The following is a 7912-nucleotide window of genomic DNA, read 5'->3' as shown; positions in this document are numbered from 1 at the left end:
TATGTTCTGTGACTGAAAATTAATAAATCAGTATCTCTTTGATGAAATATATCCATATTCTAACAGTCTCTCTGTGTATTGCAAATTTTTCTCATTTGTAAGACACATCTTTAGTACAATGGTAAATCATTCATAAGAAATTATCTGGTAAACAGGTATATCCCCTATGAAAAATGAAAAAAAAAATCCTACTGTTTAACAGCTCTTACACACTAGCAAAAACACAAAATAACTAATAATTGTCCACCAATAACTTGGACATCATACACCATATCACACACACACACACACACACACACAGCTTAAACAGTACAGACAAGAAAGGATAGTGTTTCCAAATATCAGGACATCTAAAATGCCAGACCCAAAAGAGATGAGGTACTAAAACTTTTACAGAACAAACTTAAATGGTCTCGATGCAAAGTGAAACAACTAGCCATCCAGATGTTTCCAGCTGGGTAATTAATGTACAGAAAAGGTCCCATTTGACTCAATTTTGTTCCACATTACAGGCAGCTGTTAATAGTAGCAATTCCAAAGCAATTTAGTAACTATACTTTGAATCATAAAATTATAAAGGTGAGTATATCCATCTTATCATATTCAGTTCTTAGCATTACAACAAATTATTTTTTACTTAACATTTTTCAATAGATTTTGTTGTTGCTATTACTATTATTTTCTTACCTGATCTTCTCCTTGCATAGCTTGCTCTTCAACTTTGTCCTAAAGGGGGAAAATAATTTATGAAGAAAATACAGCAAAGGCAAAGAAAATCAAAATTTTTAAAAAGAAGATAAACTGTTAAAAAAGCAAAGATGAGTTAGTAGTAATTTCTGCATAGTGATTTTCAGTTCTACTTCTGTGAGAATTGCTTAAATTCATTAAATAGTATTATTTTAGTAAAGTTATTTAATCATCTACAAATCAACCTGACTATATTTATTTGCAAGCAACATTTCTATATCTTATAAAACATTTATGTTTGTGAAATTTTGTAAATAAGGCTTTTAAGATCAAACTGTTCTGTCTCTTAGGCTTCTGACATCTCTCTCATTTAAGATTACTGATTCATCACCTGTAATATTAATAATATGTATATGTATTTAGTTCCCACCCCCATAACTAGAGATAAAATTCACCTGAGTCTGGAGACTTGTACTCTTGGGAATTTCATTTCTCAGAAAAGCAAACCATGATAAGAACTCTTTCTCTGGTTCAAATTCTGACTACGCAAGAAATGTTTAAAAGTCACAGTACCTACAGGAGAGAGTAACAATATTATCTTATAGTTAGTAAGTATTAATGAAGGAAGGGAATGGTAGGCATAGTCAGACACATGTCTTGATATTAATAGAATGACATTTCCAGCAGCTGTCCAAATAGTTCAAATCCCCCATCACAACTGTAATGTACCTCAAAGTATAAAAATCAACCAGCTACCAATTCTTGAATTTAACTGTGAATAGACTTGAGGAACTTCCTGCTCTATAGGCTTTGTAAGTGATAAATCACCTATTGAGATAGTTAACATAATTTCTCTAACCTTCAGCTCACCATGCAATCTGCCACTATAGAGCCAGATATAGTGAAATAGTTGACCATGTACTAATCTTTAACTACACATCTTTAGTCTTTATATTTAACTTTACATTTAACTTTCTATTCATAGGGCAAGAAAAAAATGAGATTGTAGAAGACCAAAAATATAGTTATTTGAATTTCATAGCTTTATAATTAGTTAAGATTTTTCCCTTGAAATGTTGAAGAATAGAAAGAAAGATGAACTTCAATTTTAAACATAAAACTGGTCAACCACTTGTAAAAGAATGAAACTAGAACACTTTTTAACACCATACACAAAAATAAACTCAAAATGGATTAAACATCTAAATGTAAGACCAGAAACTATAAAAATCCTAGAGGAAAACATAGGCAAAACACTCCAACATAAATCACAGCAGGATCCTCTATGACCCACCTCCAAGAGTAATAGAAATAAAAGCAAAAATAAACAAATGGGACCTAATTAAACTTAAAAGCTTTTGCACAACAAAGAAAACTATAAGCAAGGTGAAAAGACAGGCTTCAGAATGGGAGAAAATAATAGCAAATGAAGTAAGTGACAAAGAATCTCAAAAATATACAAGCAGCTCTTGCAGCTCAATTACAGACCAATAAATGACCCAATCAAAAAATGGACCAAATAACTAAGCAGACATTTCTCCAAAGAAGACATACAGATGGCTATCAAACACATGAAAAGATGCTCAACATCTCTCATTCTCAGAGAAATACAAATTAAGACCACAATGAGGTACCATCTCAGGCTGGTCAGAAAGGCTTCTATCCGAAAGTCTACAAACAATAAATGCTGGAGAGGGTATGGAGAAAAGGGAATCCTCTTTCTGTTGGTGGGAATGCAAACTAGTACAGTCACTATGGAGAACAGTGTGGAGATTCCTTAAAGAAATGGAAATAAACTGCCATACGACACAGCAATCCCACTGCTGGGCATACACACCGAGGAGACCAGAATTGAAAAGAGACACAAGTACACCAATGTTCATCAATATTTACAATAGCTAGGACATGGAAGCAACCTAGATGTCCATCAGCAGATGAATGAACAAGAAAGCTGTGGTACATATACACAATGGAATATTACCCAGCTATTAAAAAGAGTGCATTTGAATCAGTTCTAATGAAGTGGATGAAACTGGATCCTATTATACAGAGTGAAGTAAGTCAGAAAGAAGAACACAAATACAGTATATTCATGCATATATATGAAATTTAGAAAGATGGTAATGATGACCCTATATGTGAGACAGCAAAAGAGACACAGAGATAAAGAACAGACTTTTGGACTCCGTGGGAAAAGGTGAGGGTGGGATGATTTGAGAGAATAGCATTGAAACAAGTATATTACGATATGTGAACTAGATTGCCAGTCCAGGTTTGATGCATGAGGCAGGGAACTCAGGCCGGTGCACCGGGATGACTCTGAGGGATGGGATAGAGATGGAGGTGGGAGGGGGGTTCAGGATGGGGGACACATATACACGCATGGCTGATTCATATCAATGTATGGCAAAAACCACGACAGTATTTTAAATTAATTAGCCTCCAATTAAAAAAATTTAAAAATAAAAAATAAAAAGAACCAAGTTATAGAAACAAAATAAATAAATAAACATATATATTGATGGTAAAGCAAAGCAAGTATTGTAAAAGTTAACAAATACAAAAATTAGTTACATAAGCTCCCTTCACAGAACAGAGATTCATCAATTTATCTTTGGGTGAAAAGGCTTAAGTATTTGAGTAATCAGTTTAGATCAACTTCACTATAATTATAATATAATGAACGAAATGAAGATAGCCAAAGTGATAATGTCTTAGAGCATACTATTAGTTATCCATAACAGTTGCATCACAGAAGGCAGAGTAAAACTATGTCTAATTTACATTCATAAGCAGTCTCAATTATTTTCATATCTAGATATTTTCTTTACTGGTACACTTAAGGATATTTCATTAATAATGTAAGCTTTACAAATGCTGCTATTCATTAACACACATTGCTCTGGGATACTTAGTAAATAAGTAAACTGATTTTTTCTTTTATATTTAATTTGTTTAAAGTTATTGAAATATAACTTCATTGTACTTGAAAAAAAGGAAAGAATAAAGAGCATTTTAATGAAAAATTTTGTGCATGTCAGAAAGGTTTATGTTTTCAGATGGGAGACAAAGATTTTTAAATTTTATTATTAAATAAGCCCCAAAAAGGTCACTGCAGGTAAGATTAATACGAATGGGTTGTCTTGAAGCTAAGAACTGTTACTTGAGCTTTCCTTCTAACTGCTGAAGAGTAAGCCATCTGCTTCATCATCATTTAAATCACATTCCATTCTCATAATTTATAACCATTTTTTATAGTGGCATGGAACTAAGAGGCAAACTAAGAAGAAAAAGGAAGGCTAAAGGAAACTGTACAGTAAACTGAGGATATGAAAACACTGCTTGGCAGGCTGATTTCACTGGGATTTATAAAGTATACTTTAAGAATTAGCTCCACCATGGAAATAAAGGTAATCATTTTTTAATTACATCCCTCTAGTCAATATTTCAATGTATCATATATGAATATTAACTTTCAGAATGTCTACTGCTCTATTCCCAGTTCCAAAGTACATGAGGTTTTACACAAGTGAGCAATAGTGACAATAAGGAAAAAGAGCACTTTTCTTTTTTAGAATTTTTCAAATACAAGAAAATAACCCAAAAATAAACTACAGACCCACACTTGGTGCCACTGTCTGAAAAGCTGGAGATAGGAAGTCAAAACTTATGTTTCTTATTATAGAGTGATGCATTCCCTCTCAGATGTAAGCATGAACTAGGTTTGAGGATAAATTCAAAAAACAACACAGAAATTATTTTTTCATGTAATCAAATGGATTACAATTGGACCCTGCGAAATGACCATCAGCATTCCATTTTTAATTTTTGTAAAATTATTTATGTTTTGCTAATTTTCCTAGAATAGATGGTTAATTGTGAAGCCTCAAAAAGTTTCTCCAAACTCTCTACAAGGCACTGGTAGTTAATTATGGTGATCTGTGATATTAAAGGGACAAGTGGAGAGTTGAAGTTCAAGTAATTCCTATTATTTCATTCCAGAAAAAGAAACTTCCCTACTCCTCTGAAGGATATAGTCCTTGATGCTCCAGAGCTGAAATTCTACTTATAATGATATCATCTTATCATACCTGTTAGTAATTATCTTCATATAACAAACTATATGAAGTCAAATTTTCATTTATTAATTGGTATAAAACCTCAATGGTTATCTTTTGAGGTATATCCAAATTAATTTACTGTGTATACACTGTCAAATGAGTATGAACATAGCTAGAAATATTCATGACATCAAAAATCTCCTGTTTCCTTCGATACTGTTTTTACCCAGTATTGTTTCTTGTAATTAAAGAGAAGATCCCATAGCAAAAATGGAAAATCCACTAAATACAGATTTCCAACTTCATGTTTTGATGACAAATCCTGTGAATATTTTCTGACTGCATGAGGCTATACAGTTTTAAAACTTGTGATTATACATCAGCATCTGCCACTAAGTGCTCCTTTGTCTTTCTAGAATGGAGTGACCTTCCACGAGGGAAATAAAGTTGGTTGCACTGAAGTTTTTTGTTTTTGTTTTTAAATTTATTTTAGGGGTGAAGTTGCTCAACTTTACAATATTGTAGTGGTTTTCACCATACATCAACACGAATCAGCCATGGGTGTACATGTGTCCCCCATCCTGAAACATCCTCCCACCTTCCTCCCCATCCCATCTTCCAGAGGCCTCCCAGTTCACTGGTCCTGAATGCCCTGTCTCATGCATTGAATCTGGACTGGCAATCTATTCCACATATTGTAATACACATGTTTCAATACTATTCTTTCAGATCATCCCACCCTGGCCTTCTCCCACAGAGTCCAAAAGTCTGTTCTTTATCTCAGTGTCTTTTTTGCTGTCTCATATATAGGGTCATCATTATCATCTTTCTAAATTCCATATATATGCATGAATATACTGTATTAGTGTTTCTCTTTCTGACTTACTTAATTCTGTGTAATAGGCTCCAGTTTCATCCACATCATTAGAACTGATTCAAATGCATTTTTAACGGCTGAGTAATATTCCATTGTGTATATGTACCAGAGCTTTCTTACCCATTCGTCTGCCAATGGATATCTAGGTTGCTTCCATGTCCTGGCTATTGTAAACAGTGTTGCGATGAACATTGGGGTACACATGTCTCTTTCAATTCTGGTTTCCTTGGTGTGTATGCCTAGCAGTGGGATTGCTGGGGTTTTTAGCCAATACAGGACAATACTATATTAACCAAGAAGAGATTAATACAGGAAAGTATGAAATAGCAATACTTCTTTTGTTGAATTTAAATATGCAAACCTGATAAAAGTAATAGCCCATGAACAAATGATATATTTAAGAAGGCTCAAACAAAACTAACATAAACAAGTTTATTATATTTGGTTGACCTGTATTTCCTGTCAAACATACATCATTTTTAATGTCAGGAAATATTTTGCCTCAATATATACTACTTAGGCTTTGGTGAAAGCCTGGAAGGCAGACCAAGCTGGAAATGTGTTTTTCAGTTTGAAGAAATTGTCGATATTGGATCATTTGCCCCAGAAGACATACATATTCCTAAGGCCTATGTACATTGCCTTATAAAGGGAGAAAAATATAAGAAAAGAATTGAGCGTTTATCAGTCCGGAAAGAGGAAGATATAAAAACCACATCTTGTAAACCTGGAGATAATGTCAGAGAATGTATCATCAAGCGGGCAGCTCTTGAATTTGAGGACAGCATGTATGCCAATTTGGGCATAGGAATACCACTTCTGGCCAGCAACTATATCAGCCCCAATATGACTGTCCATTTTCAATGTGAAAATGGAGTCCTGGGTTTGGGTCCATACCCATTAAAAAATGAAGTTGACGCAGATCTAATCAATGCAGGCAAGGAAAAAGTTACCATTCTTCCAGGAGCCTCTTATTTCTCCAGCGATGAATCATTTGCAATGATTAGAGGGGGACATGTAAATCTAACAATGCTAGGAGCCATGCAGGTTTCCAAATATGGTGACCTGGCTAACTGGATGATACCTGGAAAGATGGTGAAAGGAATGGGAGGGGCTATGGATCTAGTGTCCAGTGCCAGAACCAAAGTAGTGGTCCCCATGGAACATTCAGCAAAGGGAAATGCACATAAAATCATGGAGAAATGTACATTACCTCTAACAGAAAGCAGTGTGTCAACCTTATCATTACTGAAAAGGCTGTGTTTGATGCAGACAGCAAGAAGGGTCTGACTCTCACTGAACTCTGGGAAGGCCTGACAGTGGATGGCATAAAAAAAGAGCACTGGGTGTGATTTCACAGTTTCACCAAAACTCATACCAATGTGGCAGATCTCAACTTAAAATGTGTAGTAAACCATTGTTCTAGGCCTTGTGCTCTTCATTATAACCACATAGGAGTTTATTAGAAGGACATCAGTAATAATTGTATATCTTTCAGTTTTTGTCTAGTTTTCTTCTAGCATCTTACTGCTTTTATAGCCATATAGATTCAGTTCTCTCCAGCGTGCTATGGCATTTTAATGAATAACCAAAAGGAAAAATATATATGTTTAGCTTATCTGTTTTTAAGTGCTGAGAAGGTCATATTTACAGTTGGTGCTCACATTGGATTTATCTTCATCTTCTGTGGTAGATACATTAAATTGTGCACAATTTGTACCAAGATGAGCCCTTAGGGAGAATTTCATTGGTATACTTTCCCTCCTAACTAAATCATGACATGTAGTAAAAAAGGAGGGAGGAGAAGAACTCCACTCAGAGTATACCCAGGGCAGCATTGTTCTAGTTCTAAAAGATAACATTTGTGTGGATTGAATTAGGAGAAATGTTGTCTTAAAGATTAGGTTTTTCCTTTAGCCTTCTCTGTCTTATCTTTTGGAGCTTCTGACTTTGTGATACACCTTAGTGCATCCCTTCTCTCTCCCCACTTTTGGTAACTAAAATAAATTCCCAAGAAGGCAAACAGGAATATCTCTGTGAAAAAAGTAACCTGGTTTGTGGGAGAGACCGAAGGGTGTAGAATCTATTGGTGCTGACATACAACCAAGAAGTTGCCTTTATAAACAAACCAAATAACTACCTGTGCTTTGCCAAAGATGACAGTTTGTTGTTGTTGTTGTTGTTTAGGAAGACAGCTATAAAACTAACTGATTAGTCAGTTCTTTCATTTTCAAACAGTGCAGTATTCCTGTGTATCCAGAAGGATCCTTAGAAGTCTTTCTCTATG

At 34.6% G+C, this 7912-nt stretch overlaps 1 pseudogene; it reads left to right on the top strand.

Moving 5' to 3' along the window:
- Positions 1 to 355: 355 nt before the first annotated feature.
- Positions 356 to 7646, top strand: LOC101111692 (succinyl-CoA:3-ketoacid coenzyme A transferase 1, mitochondrial-like; annotated as a pseudogene).
- The last annotated feature ends 266 nt before the right edge of the window (positions 7647 to 7912 follow it).

Source organism: Ovis aries, chromosome X (assembly GCF_016772045.2).
Source record: "Ovis aries strain OAR_USU_Benz2616 breed Rambouillet chromosome X, ARS-UI_Ramb_v3.0, whole genome shotgun sequence".
Classification (NCBI taxonomy): Eukaryota; Metazoa; Chordata; class Mammalia; order Artiodactyla; family Bovidae; genus Ovis; species Ovis aries.
The sequence above is the reverse complement of the archived record's forward strand: the minus strand, read 5'-3'. Positions and strand labels throughout refer to the sequence as shown.